The sequence below is a fragment of the Tamandua tetradactyla genome, chromosome 13 (assembly GCF_023851605.1).
Source record: "Tamandua tetradactyla isolate mTamTet1 chromosome 13, mTamTet1.pri, whole genome shotgun sequence".
Lineage (NCBI taxonomy): Eukaryota > Metazoa > Chordata > Mammalia > Pilosa > Myrmecophagidae > Tamandua > Tamandua tetradactyla.
The window spans coordinates 94452350-94471806 of NC_135339.1; the positions used below are offsets into that span (position 1 = coordinate 94452350).

The 19457-nt window shown below is 42.6% G+C and overlaps 1 long non-coding RNA gene across 1 annotated transcript; it reads left to right on the forward strand.

The window, feature by feature from the left end:
• Positions 1 to 1966: 1966 nt before the first annotated feature.
• Positions 1967 to 17885, forward strand: LOC143653310 (uncharacterized). The gene is made up of 3 exons (XR_013161248.1): positions 1967 to 2060; positions 16875 to 16935; positions 17384 to 17885. It is a non-coding gene; the product is annotated as an uncharacterized LOC143653310 (long non-coding RNA).
• Positions 17886 to 19457: the final 1572 nt, after the last annotated feature.

The window sequence follows — 19457 nt, forward strand, 5'->3', positions numbered from 1 at the left end:
CAGAAATGTTTATAGGGGCTTTAGTTATAATTGCCAAAAATTGGGAATATCCAAGATGCACTTCAATGGATAAATGGATAAACAGACTGTGGCACATCCATACAATGGACTACTGTGTGAAGATAAAAGCACCGAGCTATACCAACCTACAAAAAGACATGGGTGGAGCTGAAATGCACAGTATTAGGTAAAAGAGGCCAGTCTGAAAAAGCTACATGCTACATGATCCCAATGATAAGACATTCTGGAAAAGCCAAGAGCATAGAAACAATAAAAGATTGCTAAGAGGTAAGTGGGAGAAAGAGGTCATGAGTAGGCAGAGAAAAGGAGACATTTAGGGCAGTGGAACGATTCTGTGTGGTTCTGAAACAGTGGATGTATCACATGCATTTGCCAAATCCCGTAGCACTGCACAACACAGAGCGTGAATTAATGTAAGCTGTTTGCTTTAGTGACCACCAATCTATCAATATTGGTTCACCAATTGTAAAATATGCACACTGTTTTAGTTTGCTAAGCTGCTCAATGCAGATACCATAAAATGGGTTGACTTTTAAGAATGGGAACTTGTTAACTCACAAGATTACAGTTTTGAGGCCATGAAAATGCCCAAATCCAGGCATCATCAAGACGGTGCTTTCTTCAAATGTGGCTGCTGGCGATTTGGGTTTTTTTGACACTTGGCAAGGCACAGGGTAGTGTCTGCTGGTTTCTCCTGTCTATTCTGGGTTGTGTTGATTTCAACGTCTTGTTTCCATGGCTTTATTGCTCTCTGTCTGAATTTCACTCTCATAAGGACTGAAGTGAGAAGGTTAAGACCCAGCCTGGGCCACACCTTCATTGAAGTAGCCAAATAAAAATGTCCTAATGACAATGGGCCCAACCCACAGGAATGGATTCGATTCAATAATATACTTTTCTGTGGTACAAAGACTTCAACAAACACAAACTCAAATTGTTAATAAGAAGGGAAACTGAGATGGGAAGTAGGAGGAGGGGGTAATATTGGGACTCTTCTTTCTGTTTAATTTTTCTATAAACCTATAACCACACTAAAAGTTAAAGATCTACTTTTAAAAATTCCCCACTGAGGGGACATTCAACAAAATACCTGACCAAAATAACTAATCCAAAGCCAAACATATGGATAGGCCCTGAAGTAGAGCACTCGTGCAAGTCAATCCACAAAGACTTGGAAAGGGGGTTCTTTTTCCCTTCTACTTTTTGTTGTTGCTGCTAGCTCCTGGCAATCAATAAAAGCTTGGTCATAAGCTAGCTAAATTCAAGCTTAACAAACACCTCAGAGTCAAAATTCCAGCAGGAACATTAAAATATCAAAATGTCCAGGTGTCAACAAAACGTTATAAAGCATACAAAGAAATAGGAAGTGATGGCCCAGAAAAGGAGAAGGCATTAGAAAGTATCAACGAGGAAAACCATACCTGGCCACATACCAGGCAAAGACTTTTAAAAACATTATACTAAATAGTCTCAGAGAGCTAAAGGAAAACATGGATAAAAAACTAAAGAAAATCACAAAATAATGGATGAACACAAAGAGAATACCAATAGAGAGATGAGAAAGAATGAGACAGACCCAAAGACCACATGAACAGAAACAAAACATTCCTTAAAGGGATCAACAGCAGATTGGAACTGGCAGAAAAAATTAATGAACTTGAAGATAAGACAACTGAAATAGCCCAGATAAAGGAGCAGAAAGAGGAAAGAATGAAGAAAAGTGAATAGAGACTGAGGAAACTGTGGGATACAATCAAGTGTACCAATTTACACATTGTAAGAGTTCCAGAAGGAGTAGAAAAAGAGAAAGGAGCAAAGAGAATATTTAAGGAAAACTCCCCAAATTAAAAGAAAGATGTGAATATATACATCCACAATGCCCAACAAACTCCAAATAGAATAAACCCAAATACACCCTCATTATGACATATTATAATCAAAAATAGAGAATTCTGAAAGCCACAAGAGAGAAGCAAGGTGTAACATATAAAGGAGCCTCAATAAGATGGAGTGCCAATTTCTCATTGGAAACTATGAAGGTAAGAAGACAATGGGGTGACATATTTAAAGTGCTAAAAGCGAAACTGTACCAACTTAGAATTCTATTTTTGGTAAAACTATCTTTCAAAAATGAAGGAGAGACTGAGATATTACCAGATAGACAAACAAACAAAAAGGTGAAGGGGTTTGTCACCACTGGAGCTACAAGGGATGCAAAAGATATATCTTCAGGTTAAAAGGCAAAAAAAAAAAAGACAATAAATTGAAGTCACATGAAGAAATAAAGATACTCGGTGAGTATAATGATAGGGGTAAATATAAATGCCAGAATTATTTTATTTTGGATTTGTAGCTCCAGTTTTTACTTCCTGAACTATCTGAAAGGCAAATACAAAAATATATAATGATAAGTTGATGGTTTGAAACTCATGGTATGCAGAAGTATAGGAGCATAATTTGTGTGTACTATTGAAGTTAAGTTGGTGTATGAGTTAGGGTTCTCTAGAGAAACAGAACCAAGTGGGGAGATCTGTAAATATGAGATTTTTAAAGATGTCTCACTCAACTGTGAGGATGGAAGAGTCCAAAATTCACAGGGCAGACTGTGAAGCTGACAGCTCCCATGAAGTGTCTGGATGAACTCCACAGGAGAGGCTCACTGGCTGGAGAAGCCATGAAAGAGTCTCTTCTTCTTTAAACGCCTTCAACTGATTGGATTATCTTTTGTGAGAGACATGCCTTCGTTGATTACAGATGTGACCAGCCACAGACACAATGAACTGACTGATGACTTAATACACCAGTCTTCCAGTTTATCCGCCAGCCATGAAATACCCTTGCAGCAATGGTCAGCCAGTGCTTGCCTGACCAGACAACTGGGCAACATCACTTGGCCAAGTTGACACCAGAACCCAACCATCACAGTTGGGATCTAAACAAGTGAGATTGTTATAGATTTAGGTTGTTACATTTAAGTCCCATGGTGTATTAGCTACAGTTCTCTAGAGAAACAGAATCAACAGGGAACACCCACAAATAAAACATTTATAAAAATGTCTCACGTTATCACAGAATGCAGATCCAAAATCTGTAGGGCAGGCTGTGAAGCCGATGACTCCGATGGAGGGTCTGGACGAACTCCACAGGAGACACTTAACAGCAGAAGCAGGAATAGAGTCTGTCTCTTCTGAATCCTCCTTAAAAGGCTTCCTGTGATTAGATTAAGCATCACTCATTGCAGAAGACACTCCCCTTTGGTTGATTACAAATGGAATCAGCTGTGCATGCAGCTGACGTAATCATGATCTAATTCTATGAACTGTCATCTTTGCAACAGACAGGCCAGCACTTGCCCAACCAGACAAACAGGTACCACAACTTGGCCAAGTTGACACATGAACCTGACCATGACAGTCCACCCCTTGTCCACTTGGCAGCTATATATATCACCTTAAACCATAGCCAGTTTAAAAATAAAAACAATAAAACACACATTTTTTCTTTTACCTAACAAATACTCAACTCTCCTGCATGTAACTGGAAATACATTCAATCTCTCCAGAAAAAGGTGCAAATCTTTAGGCAACATTCATTCTTAAACTTGATATCTTACAACTTAAATAGTGTAACATGAACCAAACAGCATAACAATCCTCGTTTCTGTAACTGATCATGTGTTCGAAGTTCATATTTATCACTACCTTCTTCCACTACTCATTCCATATTCCCTTTACCCTCAGCAAGCACTTTAGCTGGCCATGGTTCTTTGCCTGGTGGAGTGACCCAAACCTTCATTCCAGAAGTTTCAGAGCCTTTGGTACTCCTGCCTGAATTGGGTTGTTGCAGTTTCCCATTGATTTTAATCACAGGGCACGGTAGAACTAAAAGACGCCTTAGGGGATCCCCTATATTCCAGGAAAACTCTTCTTTGCCTCTATTTTGTAGTTGCAGTCCTACTTCCTCCTGATAGTCAGGGTAAATTACCCTAGACAGTAATGGAATCCCCTTCTTGGCTTGTTGATCCAGTTGCATACGTAGCCCAAAGTGACCAGGTGGCAGCTAACTTCCAGTTCAGTGGAATCATTGTTGTTTCTCCTGGAGGAAGCACACCCTGTTTTGGAACTAAAACCTGTAGACCAGCAGAACTCAGGGTCACAGGGACAGGAATAAAAAATTTTCCTGGTGGATCACTAGGGGTAATAGTGAGTGGTACCACTCCCATTTCCACCCCTTGGTTCCTGGACCCATGGACCCTGGCTATGGGAGAAACAGCACCAAAAAGCAGACACTGATTCAGAGCATACACAGCTTCCTGGAGAACATTACCCCAGACTTTCAAGGTATTGCCACCTAGTTGGCACCGTAATTGAGTTTTCAAAAGGTTATTCCACCATTCTATCAGTCCAGCTGCTTCTGGATAATGGGGAACATGGTAAGACCAGAGAATTCCATGAGCATGTGCCCATTCCCACACTTCATTTGCTGTGAAGTGTGTTCCCTGATCTGAAGCAATGCTATGTGGAATACCATGACGATGGATAAGGCATTCTGTAAGCCCACGGATAGTAGTTTTGGCAGAAGCATTGCGTGCAGGGAAAGCAAACCCATATCCAGAGTATGTTTATTCCGGTTAGAACAAATCACTGCCCCTTCCATAAAGGGAGTGGTCCAATGTAATCAACCTGCCACTAAGGTGACTGGTTGGTCACCTCGGGGAATGGTGCCATATCGGGGGCTGAGTGTGGGTCTCTGCTGCTGGCAGATTGGGCACTCAGCAGTGGCTGTAGCCAAGTCAGTCTTGGTGAGTGGAAGTCCATGTTGCTGAGCCCATGCCTAACCTCCATCCCTACCACCATGACCACTTTGTTCATGAGCCCATTGGGCAATAACAGGAGTTGCTGGGGAAAGAGGCTGACTGGTATCCACAGAACGGGTCATCTTATCCACTTGATTATTAAAATCTTCCTCTGCTGAAGTCACCCTCTGGTGTGCATTCACATGGGACACAAATATCTTCATGTTTTTAGCCCACTCAGAAAGGTCTATCCACATACTTCTTCCCCAGACCTCTTTGTCACCAATTTTCCAATTATGGTCTTTCCAAGTCCCTGACCAACCAGCCAAACCATTAGCAACAGCCCATGAGTCAGTATACAAACGCACCTCTGGCCAGTTTTCCTTCCAAGCAAAATGAACTACTAGGTGCACTGCTCGAAGTTCTGCCCACTGGGAGGATTTCCCCTCACCACTGTCCTTCAAGGACACCCCAGCAAGGGGTTGTAATGCTGTGGCTGTCCACTTTCGGGTGATACCTGCATATCGTGCTGAACCATCTGTAAACCAGGCCTGAGTTTTCCCTTCCTCAGTCAATTCACTGTAAGGAACTCCCCAAGAGGCCATAGCTCTGGTCTGGGAAAGAGAAAGTAATGTGGCAGGAGTGGGGACCATGGGCATTTGGGCCACTTCTTCATGTAACTTACTTGTGCCTTCAGGACCTGCTCTGGCTCTATCTCGTATATACCATTTCCATTTTACAATAGAGTGCTGCTGCACACGCCCAACTTTATGGCTTGGTGGGTCAAACAACACCCAGCTCATGATAGGCAACTCAGGTCTCATAGTAACTTGGTGGTCCATGGTTAAGCATTCAGTCTCTATTAAGGCCCAGTAGCAGGCCAAAAGCTGTTTCTCAGAAGGAGAGTAGTTATCTGCAGCAGATGGTAAGGCTTTGCTCCAAAATTCTAAGGGTCTGCGTTGTGATTCTCCTATAGGGGCCTGCCAAAGGCTCCAGACAGCATCTCTATTTGCCACTGACACTTCCAGCACCATTGGATCTGCTGGCTCATACGGCCCAAGTGGCAGAGAAGTTTGTACAGCAGCCTGGACCTGTCACAGAGCCTACTCTTGTTCGGGTCCCCACTCAAAACTAGCAGCTTTTCTGGTCACTTGATAAATGGGCTGGAGTAGCACACCCAAATAAGGAATGTGTTGTCACCAAAATCCCAAGAGACCAACTAGGCTTTGTGCCTCTTTTTTGATCATAGGGAGGTGGTAGATGCAACAACTTATCCTTCACCTTAGAAGGGATAGTTCGACATTCCCCACACCACTGGACACCTAGAAATTTCACTGAGGTGGAGGGCCCCTGTATGTTTGTTGGATTTATCACCCATCCTCTGACACGCAAATGCCTTACCAGTAAGTCTAGAGTGCTTGCTACTTCATGCTCACTAGGTCCAATCAACATGATATTATCAATATAGGACCAGTGTGATGTCATGTGGGAGGGAAAGACAATCAAGATCTCTGCAGACAAGATTATGACATAGGGCTAGAGAGTTGATATACCCCTAAGGTAGGACAGTGAAAGTATATTGCTGACCTTGCCAGCTGAAAGCAAACTGTTTCTGGTGGTCCTTACTAATAGCTATTGAGAAAAAAGCATTTGCCAGATCAATAGCTGCATACCAGGTACCAGGGGATGTATTGATTTGCTCAAGCAATGATACCACATCTGGAACAGCAGCTGCAATTGGAGTTACCACCTGGTTGAGCTTACAATAATCCACTGTCATTCTCCAAGACCCATCTGTTTTCTGCACAGGTCAAATAGGACAGTCGAAGGGAGATGTGGTGGTTATCACCACCCCTGCATCCTTCAAGTCCTTAAGAGTGGCAGTAATCTCTGCAATCCCTCCAGGAATCCCGTATTGCTTCTGATTTATTATTTTTCTCAGTAGGGGCAGTTCTAGTGGCTTCCACTTGGCCTTTTCCACCATAATAGCCCTCACTGCACAAGTTAGAGAGCCAAGGGATTCTGGGGATTCTGCCAGTTACTCAGTATGTCTATACCAATTATACATTCTGGAACTGGGGAAATAACTACAGGATGGGTCCGGGGACCCACTGGACCCACTGTGAGACGAACCTGAGCTAAAACTCCATTGATCACCTGGCCTCCATAAGCCCCCACTCTGACTGGTGGTCCAGAGTGACGTTTTGGGTCCCCTGGAATTAATGTCACTTCTGAACCAGTGGCTAATGATCCCCAAAATATCTGATCATTTTCTTTTCCCCAATGCACAGTTACCCTGGTAAAAGGCCATCGGTCTCCTTGGGGAAGGCTTGGAGGAAGATTAGCAGGATAAATCTGTAGCAGTATGACAGGGTTCTCTCCCAAAGGGACCTGGCCTCCCCTTCATTCAAGGGGCTCAGGGTACGTAAACTGTTTCAAGTCTGGAAATTGATTAAAGGGCCGTAACTCTGTGTTTTTGTAATTCAGGTTAAATTTCTGTTCACTTGACCTAGAACTCTTTTGTTTATACAGCTCCAATAAGAATTTAGTAGACTGAGCTTCTATTGTATTTCTAGGTACCCCATGATTTACTAGCCAATGCCACAAATCTCTGTGTAATATAATTTTGATGCCTCCTTTGAGTTTGCTGTCTATTATAATAGCTGCATCTACCCTGTCTTTGGCAATTATGTGCTGCCACCTGGCTTCTGCCAACTCGAGATCCTGTCATCCCCATTGTGTTTAAGGATTCCAGCTCTGTGACAGCAGTTCCTACAGTAATATCTGACCTACAGAGAAGTGCAACTGCAGAGCTCTTCAGGGATGATGGTGCTAGTCTCACAAATTTATTTCTCACTGTCTGGTAAAAGGTGCATCCTCCAGACATTCCTGGGGTGTAAGAGCAGGCTTTGCATGACAAATTCACTCTAACATTCCAATCTCTCTAAGCCTCTGGATCCCTCATCTACATTATACCAGGGCAGTTCTGGCATTTCAACCTCAGGTAATGTTGGCCACCTTTTGATCCATGTTTCAACCAACCATCCAGAGAAACTGTTAATACCTTTTCTAACCACTGGAGCTATACTATTGAATGCAGAATCTCTGCTTAGTGGGACCATATCAATCAATTCAGCCTGATCCAGCCTTATATTCCTCCCACCATTATCCCACACCCTTAAAATCCATTGCCACACATATTCCCCTGATTTCTGTCTATATAAATTGGAAAACTCACACAGTTCTTTTGGAGTATAACGTGCCTTCTCATGGGTGATACTTTGTACCTCACCTTTAGGGGCCATTGGGATTTTAGTCTAGTTTTAGGTCTGGAAGAAATGAGGGGTGGTGGGGGTGCATCATGAAAAGAATTAGAAATATCTTCCAAGCCATTTGCTTCAGGGCATTCATTTGCAGTTTCGTTTGTTGAAACTGGATTAATCACTCTAGGGCTAATCCCTTCAGGAGGAGGTTGGGTGGCCAACTCCTCAAGGCAGGATGGAGGTGGGGCAGTTATGTCCTCAGGGCAAACTATTACAGGATTATCTAGAGAAGACTCAGCATGACCTAGGGTTTCAACCTCACCCCCAACATCATTATCAATCTATATGTCACCATCCCATTTTTCAGGGTCCCACTCCTTTCCAATCAATGCCCTCACTTTAACAGCAGACATCATGCAAGACTGAGATTTCAGTTTACGTTGTAAAGTTTCTACTCTAACAATAAGATTCTGAGTCTGATTTTCAGAGATCTCAAGTCTACGGCTACAGGAAATAAGATTTTCCTTCAGGATACTCATAGAAACGTCTACATCTGTCAGACAGTGCTTAAGCTTCTCGTTTGAAGCCTTAAGCCCATCCCTTTCACTCCTTGATGTATCCAGTGTATCTACAACAACCAGCCAACATCTCTATACCTCTTATTTCTACAAAACTCTGTAAATGTGTCAAAAACATTATCCCCAGAGCCTGACTTCAGAGAAGCAAAGCATTAGGAGAATCAAATGATGATATTTTGACTATCTCCTTTGCCAACTCACTCAATGGATTGGGAGTGTCATTCTGATTATGGGAATCAGAGTCCTTAGTGTCTTTGAGTCCAGTCAGAGTAGAAAATCATTCCTAAAAACCCATTTTTAAGATTCTGTTTCTTAAGAACCACTCCTGGTACCAAGATGCATTAGTTAGGGTTCTCTAGAGAAACAGAATCCACAGGGAACACTCACAAATATAAAATTTATAAAAGTGTCTCACGTGACCACAGGAATGCAGATCCAAAATCCACAGGGCAGGCTGTGAAGCTGACGACTCCAATGGAGGGTCTGGGCAAACTCCACAGGAGAGGCTCCCCAGCCGAAGCAGGAATAGAGTGTATCTCTTGTGAATCCTAGTTAAAAGGTTTCCCGTGATTAGATTAAGCATCACTCATTGCAGAAGACACTCCCCTTTGGTTGATTACAAATGAATCAGCTGTGGATGCAGCTGACGTGATCATGATCTAATTCTGTGAAATGTCTTTATTGCAACAGACAGGACAGCACTTGCCCAACCAGACAAACAGGTACCACAACTTGGCCAAGTTGACACATGAACCTGACCATGACACATGGTAACTATGAAGAAAATATCAGAGAATATGCGAGCTCATAGAGACAGAAATTAGAGTACTGGTTGCCAGGATGGGTGTACCAGTTTGAAGTCATTATGTACCAGAAAAGCCATGTCCTTTAATTTCATTCAGTATTGCTAGGTGAAATCTTTTTTATTGTTCCCATGGAGATGTGACCCATCCAACTGAGGGTAGTAACTTTTTATTAGATGGTTTCCATGAAGATGTGTCTCCACCCATTTGAGGTGGGGTTGCTTACTGGAGCCCTTTAAAAGTGAACCATTTTGGAAAGAGCCACTAGAGCCAACAGAGTCAACAGAATGGAGAGCCCTGGGGAAGCCCTTGAAGAAGACTGAAGGGAAAGCAGCAGACATCACCATGTGCCTTTCCAGCTGAAAGAGAAACCCCAAACATCATTGGCCTTCTTGAACCAACATATCTTTCCCTGGATGCCTGGATCTGGGCATCTTCATAGGCTTGGAACTGTAAACTTGTAACTTATTAAGTACCCCTTTTTAAAAGCTACCCCAGTTCTGGTATATTGCATTCCAGCAGCTTTCAAACTAGAACAATGGGGGAGGGAACATGGGGAGTTAATGCATAAGGGGTCTAAGGGTCTTGTTTGGGGAGATGGGAAAGTTTTAGTACTGGAAGGTGGTGAGAGCCCCATAATTTGTGGATGTGGTTCATCCTATCGAATAGTATGCATGGAAATTGTTGAGATGGGAATGTCTATATTGTATGTATACTTCCACAATTTAAAAAGAAGAAGAGTAACTAAAGAGACAATGGCATTAAATAAATACATGATCCTGGATGAAATCTCCCAAAAGAGGAAAAAAAATTGAAAGGAAAATTATTGGGACATATGAAAACATTGGAATACAGACTGTAAGCTTTATAACAATGTTAAATTTCTTAAATATGATACCTGCATGTTATGTGGTTACTTATGAGTTCTTAAGAAATTTACATGGCAATATTAATATTTCAAGGAGCATGATGTATACATTGAAGAATTAAGAAAATGGATGGATAGATGGACAGATGATTAAATAGGCACAGACAGACAGATAGATAGATGGATAGATGGATAGAATGATATGGAAAATTTGGCAAAATGTTAAAATGGACCTGGTTATCTGGGAGCATTGATTTTTCTGTATGGGGGTTGTATTTTTTTTTTTTATTTTGTAACTGTCCTATAAGTTTGAAAGTATTTCAAGACAAAAAGTTAAAAAAAAAAAAAAAGAGTCTGAGAAACTGTCACAGCCAAGAGGAGCCGAAGGAGATGTGATAACTAAATGCCATTGGTATTGTCATGGTTAGGGACACATGTCAACTTGGCCAAGTGCTGGCCTGTCTGTTGCAATGAGGACATTTCATAGGATTAGGTCATGATCACGTCAGCTGCATCCACAGCTGATTTCATTTGTAATCAGTTAAAGGGGAGTGTCTTCTACAATTAGTGATGCTAAATCTAATCATGGGAAGCATTTTAAGGAGGACTCAGAGGAGACAGGTTGCATTCCTGCTTTGGCTGGTGAGCCTCTCCTGTGGAGTTCATCCAGGCCATCCATTGGAGTCATCGGCTTCGCAGCCTGCCCTGTGGATTTTGGACTCTGCATTCCTGCAGTCACGTGGTTGAAACATGGATCAAAAGGTGGCCAACATTACCTGAGGTTGAAATGCCAGAACTGCCCTGGTATAATGTGGATGAGGAGATCCAGAGGCTTAGAGAGATTGGAATGTTAGACTGGATTTATCATGCAAAGCCTGCTGTTACACCCCAGGAATCTCCAGAGGATGAATCTTTTACCAGAACAGTGAGAAATAAATTTGTGAGACTAGCACCATCATCCCTCAAGAGCTCTGTGGTTGCACTTCTCTGTAGGTCAGATATTACTGTAGGAACTGCTGTCACTGAGCTGGAATCCTTAAACACAATGGGGATGACAGGATCTGGGTTGGCAGAAATCAGGTGGCAGCACTTAATCACCAAAGACAGGGTGGACGTGGCTATTATAACAGACAACAAACTCAAAGGAGGCATCAGAATTATATGACACGCAGAGATTTGTGGCATTGGCTAGTAAATCATGGGGTACCTAGAAATACAATAGAAGTGCAGTCTACTAAATTCTTGATGGAGCTGTATAAACAAAAGAATTCTGGGTCAAGGGAACAGAAGTCTAACCTGAATTACAAAACACAGAGTCACAGCCCTTTAATCAATTTCCAGACTTGAAACAGTTTACAGACCCTGAGCCCCTTGAATGAAGGGGAGGCCAGGTCCCTATGGGGGAGAAACCTGTTACACTGCCACAAATTTATATTGTTAATCTTCCTCTAAATCTTCCCCAAGGAGAACGACGGCCTTTTACCAGGGTAACTGTACATTGGGGAAAAGGAAATGACCCGATATTTCGGGGATCATTAGCCATTGGTTCAGAAGTGACATTAATTCCAGGGGACCCAAAACGTCACTCTGGACCACCAGTCAGAGTGGGGGCTTATGGAGGCCAGGTGATCAATGGAGTTTTAGCTCAGGTCCATCTCTCAGTGGGTCCAGTGGGTCCCCGGACCCATCCTGTAGTTATTTCCCCAGTTCTGGAATGTATAATTGGCATAGACATACTGAGCAACTGGCAGAATCCCCACGTTGGTTCTCTAACTCGTGCAGTGAAGGCTATTATGGTGGGAAAGACCAAGTGGAAGCCACTAGAACTGCCCCTACCAAGCAAAATAGTAAATCAAAAGCAATACTGTATTCCTGGAGGGATTGCAGAGATTACTGCCACTCTTAAGGACTTGAAGGATGCAGGGGTGGTGATAACCACCACATCCCCGTTCAACTCTCCTATTTGGCCTGTGCAGAAAACAGATGGGTCTTGGAGAATGACAGTGGATTATCGTAAACTCAACCAGGTGGTAACTCCAATTGCAGCTGCTGTTCCAGATGTGGTATCATTGCTTGAGCAAATCAATACATCCCCTAGTACCTGGTATGCAGCTATTGATCTGGCAAATGCTTTTTTCTCAATAGCTATTAGTAAGGACCACCAGAAACAGTTTGCTTTCAGCTGGCAAGGTCAGCAATATACTTTCACTGTCCTACCTTAGGGGTATATCAACTCTCTAGCCCTATGTCATAATCTTGTCTGCAGAGATCTTGATTGTCTTTCCCTCCCACATGACATCACACTGGTCCTATATTGATAATATCATGTTGATTGGACCTAGTGAGCATGAAGTAGCAAGCACTCTAGACTTACTGGTAAGGCATTTGCGTGTCAGAGGATGGGTGATAAATCCAACAAACATACAGGGGCCCTCCACCTCAGTGAAATTTCTAGGTGTCCAGTGGTGTGGGGAATGTCGAACTATCCCTTCTAAGGTGAAGGATAAGTTGTTGCATCTACCACCTCCCTATGATCAAAAAAGAGGCACAAAGCCTAGTTGGTCTCTTGGGATTTTGGTGACAACACATTCCTTATTTGGGTGTGCTACTCCAGCCCATTTATCAAGTGACCAGAAAAGCTGCTAGTTTTGAGTGGGGACCCGAACAAGAGTAGGCTCTGTGACAGGTCCAGGCTGCTGTACAAACTTCTCTGCCACTTGGGCCGTATGAGCCAGCAGATCCAATGGTGCTGGAAGTGTCAGTGGCAAATAGAGATGCTGTCTGGAGCCTTTGGCAGGCCCCTATAGGAGAATCACAACGCAGACCCTTAGAATTTTGGAGCAAAGCCTTACCATCTGCTGCAGATAACTACTCTCCTTCTGAGAAACAGCTTTTGGCCTGCTACTGGGCCTTAATAGAGACTGAATGCTTAACCATGGACCACCAAGTTACTATGAGACCTGAGTTGCCTATCATGAGCTGGGTGTTGTTTGACCCACCAAGCCATAAAGTTGGGCGTGTGCAGCAGCACTCTATTGTAAAATGGAAATGGTATATACGAGATAGAGCCAGAGCAGGTCCTGAAGGCACAAGTAAGTTACATGAAGAAGTGGCCCAAATGCCCATGGTCCCCACTCCTGCCACATTACTTTCTCTTTCCCAGACCAGAGCTATGGCCTCTTGGGGAGTTCCTTACAGTGAATTGACTGAGGAAGGGAAAACTCAGGCCTGGTTTACAGATGGTTCAGCACGATATGCAGGTATCACCCGAAAGTGGACAGCCACAGCATTACAACCCCTTGCTGGGGTGTCCTTGAAGGACAGTGGTGAGGGGAAATCCTCCCAGTGGGCAGAACTTCGAGCAGTGCACCTAGTAGTTCATTTTGCTTGGAAGGAAAACTGGCCAGAGGTGCGTTTGTATACTGACTCATGGGCTGTTGCTAATGGTTTAGCTGGATGGTCAGGGACTTGGAAAGACCATAATTGGAAAATTGGTGACAAAGAGGTCTGGGGAAGAAGTATGTGGATAGACCTTTCTGAGTGGACTAAAAGCATGAAGATATTTGTGTTCCATGTGAATGCACACCAGAGGGTGACTTCAGCAGAGGAAGATTTTAATAATCAAGTGGATAAGATGACCCGTTCTGTGGATACCAGTCAGCCTCTTTCCTCAGCAACTCCTGTTATTGCCCAATGGGCTCATGAACAAAGTGGTCATGGTGGTAGGGATGGAGGTTAGGCATGGGCTCAGCAACATGGACTTCCACTCACCAAGGCTGACCTGGCTACAGCCACTGCTGAGTGCCCAATCTGCCAGCAGCAGAGACCCACACTCAGCCCCCAATATGGCACCATTCCCCAAGGTGACCAGCCAGTCACCTTGGTGGCAGGTTGATTACACTGGACCACTCCCTTCATGGAAGGGGCAGCGATTTGTTCTAACTGGAATAGACACATACTTTAGATATGGGGTTGCTTTCCCTCCACGCAATGCTTCTGCCAAAACTACTATCCATGGGCTTACAGAATGCCTTATCCATCGTCATGGTATTCCACATAGCATTGCTTCGGATCAGGGAACACACTTCACAGCAAATGAAGTGTGGGAATGAGCACATGCTCATGGAATTCTCTGGTCTTACCATGTTCCCCATCATCCAGAAGCAGCTGGATTGATAGAACGGTGGAATGGCCTTTTGAAAACTCAATTACGGTGCCAACTAGGTGGCAATACCTTGAAAGTCTGGGGTAATGTTCTCCAGGAAGCTGTATATGCTCTGAATCAGTGTCTGCTTTTTGGTGCTGTTTCTCCCATAGCCAGGGTCCATGGGTCCAGGAACCAAGCGGTGGAAATGGGAGTGGTACCACTCACTATTACTCCTAGTGATCCACTAGGAAAATTTTTTATTCCTGTCCCTGTGACCCTGAGTTCTGCTGGTCTACAGGTTTTAGTTCCAAAACAGGGTGTGCTTTCTCCAGGAGAAACAACAGTGATACCACTGAACTGGAAGTTAAGATTGCCACCTGGCCACTTTGGGCTACTTATGCCTCTGGATCAACACACCAAGAAGGGGATTACATTATTGTCTGGGGTAATTGACCCTGACTATCAGAAGGAAGTAGGACTGCAACTACATAATGGAGGTAAACAAGAGTTTTCTTGGAATATAGGAGATCCGCTAGGGCGTCTATTAGTACTACCATGCCCTGTGATTAAAATCTATGGAAAACTGCAACAACACAATTCAGGCAGGACTACTAATGGCTCTGAAAATTCAGGAATGAAGGTTGGGTCACCCCACCAGGCAAAGAAACACAGCCAGCTGAAGTGCTTGCTGAGGGTAAAGGGAACATGGAATGGGTAGTAGAAGAAGGTAGTGATAAATATGAACTTCAACCACATGATCAGTTACAGAAACGAGGACTGTAATGCTGTTTCGTTCATGTTATACTATTTAAGTTGTAAGATATCAAGTTTAAGAATGAATATTGCCCAAGGATTTGCACCCTATTCTGGAGAGATTTAGTGTGTTTCCAGTTATATGCAGGACAGTTGAGTATTGTCAGGTAAAAGAAAAAAAAAATGTGTGCTTCTTTGTTTTCATTTGGAAATTAAGTATGGTTTAAGGTGATATATATAGGTGCCAAGTTGACAAGGGGTGGACTGTCATGCTTAAGGACACGTGTCAACTTGCCCAAGTTGTGATACCTGTTTATCTGATTGGGCAAGCGCTGGCCTGTCTGTTGCAATGAGGACATTTCATAGGATTAGGTCATGATCACGTCAGCTGCATCCAGAGCTGATTACATTTGTAATCAGCCAAAGGGGAGTGTCTTCTGCAATTAGTGATGCTAAATGCAATCATGGGAAGCCTTTTAAGGAGGACTCAGAGGAGACAGGTTCCATTCCTGCTTTGGCTGGTGAGCTTCTCCTGTGGAGTTCATCCAGGCCATCCATCGGAGTCATCGGCTTCGCAGACTGCCCTGTGGATTTTGGACTCCGCATTCCTGTGGTCACATGAGACACTTTTATAAATTTTATATTTGCAAGTGTTCCCTGTTGATTTTGTTTCTCTAGAGAACCCTAGCTAATACAGGAATCCTGGGCAGGATGTTGGAACAGAAAAATGATACCAGGTAAAATTTAAGGAAATCTGAATAAACTGTGGACTTTAGTTAATAATAATGTATCAATACTGGTTCATTAATTATGACAATGTGCCTGCCATTCTCATGTAAGATGGTAATAATCAAGAAAACTGGGTATAGGCTAAATCAGAATTCTCAACACTATCACAATTTTTCGGTAAAGAAAAAATGAGTCCAAAAAATTTCTACTTTAAAAATAAAAAAATACCCGTGCCTGCCCATGCCAAAAAAGAAAAAAAAAGACAGTGGGTTGAGAGAACCAATGGAAGAGGTCGAATCCACACAGCCGGAGATGCATAAAAGCAATATCTCCGGGGAAACATTGAAGATTCCTGGAGAGAAGGCTAGCAGATGTCGCCGTGTGCCTTTGCAGCTGAGAGAGAAATCATGAATGTCATTGGCCTGCTTGAGCCAAAGTATCTGGCCTTGGGTGCCTTAATTTGGATATTTTTATAGCCTTACCTCAATTTGGACATTTTCATGGCCTTAGAACTGTAAACTTGCAACTTATTAAGTTCCCCTTCTTAAAAGCCAAAAAAAGACAATGGGTTGAAATACTCAAAAATCTGAAACAGAACAATAATTATCCACTAATTTTCTGTCTGGTGAAACTTTCTTTCAAAAACCTGTGGTATACTTGTATTATAAAATAAGCAAAAGCTGAGGAAGTTCATCACCCCGAGACCTACCCTACCACTATCACCCTGAGACCTATCCTACCACTAAAGCAAAAGGAGTTCTTCAAACTGAAAGGGAAGGGCACTAGTCAGTGTCTTAGAGCAGCATAAAGAAGTCAAGAGTAAAGTTAACCATTTGGGTAATTGTAAACGCCTATAATATCAATATTGCAAAATATTTCTTTTTTTGGTGTGTAACTGCACTTCTTATTTCCTATAGGTGCGAACATGTAAAAGCATAAAGAAGTAGTGATGTAGTGGGACATACGATGTACAGCAATGTAAATGGTAACAAGTACAAAAAAAAGCAAGGGGACGGAGGGTTATAGGGGAAGTATGTGTGTGTGCTCTTGAAGTCAAGTTCATATCAAACTAAGTATGACTGTTATTTAGGATGTTAAATGTTAGCCCCACAGTAACCAGAAGGAAAATATATGAAATATATATCCAGAGATAAATGAAAAGGCACAGAATGTGTTGTCTAAAGTTTGAACACTGAATGAAGCTTTCCCACATGGATGACATCTGTATGGTCTCTTTCCTGTGTGAGTTATCTTATGGCATTTAAGGACAGAGCAATAAGTTAAGGCTTTCCCACATAGATGACATTTTACAAGTTACTTCTAGTGAGAATTTGTTTTTGTTGATTAAAGTTGATAACTGGCCACAGTGGGGGAGGGAGCATGAATTTGATGAATTTGGGTAAAATGGGGACTTTGGGTGATCCAGGTTCTCTACATGAGGGCACGTCTGAAGGACTGGCAGAAGAAACACTGGGTTCCTTAGCAGAACTTTTTGAAGATTTTGCAGGTAAATTTTATGAGGATTATGGTGTCTCATTTGGGAATGATGTTTTAAGAATCAAGCTGGATTCAGAACCAGCCTACATGATCAAGAAGCAAACCCCAAAGAAGCAAATCTGGCTATCTTCTCCATCCGGTGGGCCCAAGTGCTATGATTGGGCTGGAAAAAGCTGCATGCACTCCCACGATGGGGTGTCCCTCCATGAACTGCTGACTGCAGCTCTGAACACCAAATTGGGCTTACCTTCCTTGGCCTATACTGGAAAGGACACCTGATGCCCAGCCAGTTTTTAAGGACATTAAAAGCTGTAAAGCCAAGATCTCAGCTTCGGTCTGCAGAGGAGTGTCTGTTCTTTCCCATTCCTGCCTTTTTTGTTGTTGTTGTAAAAACTTAACATACAAGCATATATTCTTGACATAAAAACATTCCATGCATGGTGTACAGTCAGTGGCTTACAATATCATCATTCCATTCCTGCTTTCAGGGCAGTTGTGCTGTGTGTAAGGGCTCTGTGAAAGGAATGTGCCACCCCCAGCCCACCCCTAAGCTGTGACTTTCATTTCTAAAGAGTTGTTTTGGATTTCTTGTCTGATTTCCTCCTTCATACGGTCTCCCTTTCTTTTTTTATGTGTCCATATCCATTCATTAAACCAGTTATCCTACAAGGAGGTAAAATACTAAGGAGGAAAAGTCCAGGAGGAAAAGTGAATTAATTGGCTTCACTCTTACTTCTTACTGTAAAATTACATGAAGAGGGCGGGTCACGGTGGCTCAGTGGCAGAGTTCTCACCTGCCATGCCGGAGACCTGGGTTCGATTCCCGGACCCTACCCATGTAAAAAAAATTACATGAAGAGCAGCTGGGCATCCTCACTGCTCTTTCTCAAAATGAGACTCAGTAAAGTGCAGCCTATAAGGGCTCCTACACCTCTTTGAAAGTGTAAACATGTCTGAGCCCTTCAGTATGGAAATGTCAACACCAACTTGGGAATTCTCAATCTAAAGCCCATCTCTGGTTCATGTTCAGTGACAACCAGGATGACATAGGGAGACAGTGCTGCTTCTTCCATATAGAAATTATATGTGCACACACACACACACACACACACACACACACACACACAGATGTTTTGTGTTTTAAGGTTCAGTATAGAATTAGCTTCTAAAATACTAGAATCTAAGAATGTCAAATATCTCCCAGACTATCCACCTCCCAAAGACAAGAAGGAAGCAAAGCACCATCTCCCTCAGCGGAGTGATGTGTAGTGACCAAGGGAGGAGTGCAGCACTGAGGGGGGGCTTTGGACTTTGCTAACAGTCACGTAAATGAAAGAGAAGTTCGTTTTGGTGAAAAGAACCAGGATCCTAGAGTTGACTCAGTCCCAAAGTACTCGTCTCTCTGTAGGAGGTTTTCATAAACCCCCTAGATCTCCATTTTCCCAGTTGTTCAATGAGAAGTTTGAACTGAACCGCATATGATTGATTTGCAATTCAGACATTCATTGGTCCTGTCAATCAGCCAGACAGGCTAATTCCCTTCTTAGTAAGCGAGGGGTGACAATGAACAATGTTTTAAAGCTATATGTGGTATATATATTGTTATCCATGTTTCTTGGTTGGAACTTCAGTTTAATTTATGTTGAAAAAGTCATCCTTTATTGTGCCCTGTGTTAAGCCTGTTATGCCTTATTATCTCATTTTAATAGTTACTGTCCTGCATTTTACACAAGAAGGCTCAGGAACATTAAAACAATTCACCCTAAGTTAAAAAAAAATACTTAAAAACTTTTTTCTGCATGGAAGCCACTGAAATTTGAGAAACATCAGTACTAGGGCAGCCAGAGAGCCAACCAACTCAGAAAAAATCCAATTATCTAATCCTATTTTGTGTACTTTTGCTAAATTTTGAATAAACTAAAATGATTTTAAAACTATATATGTGTATATATATATATATATATATATATATATATATTTAACATACAGAATGGAAAAAAATA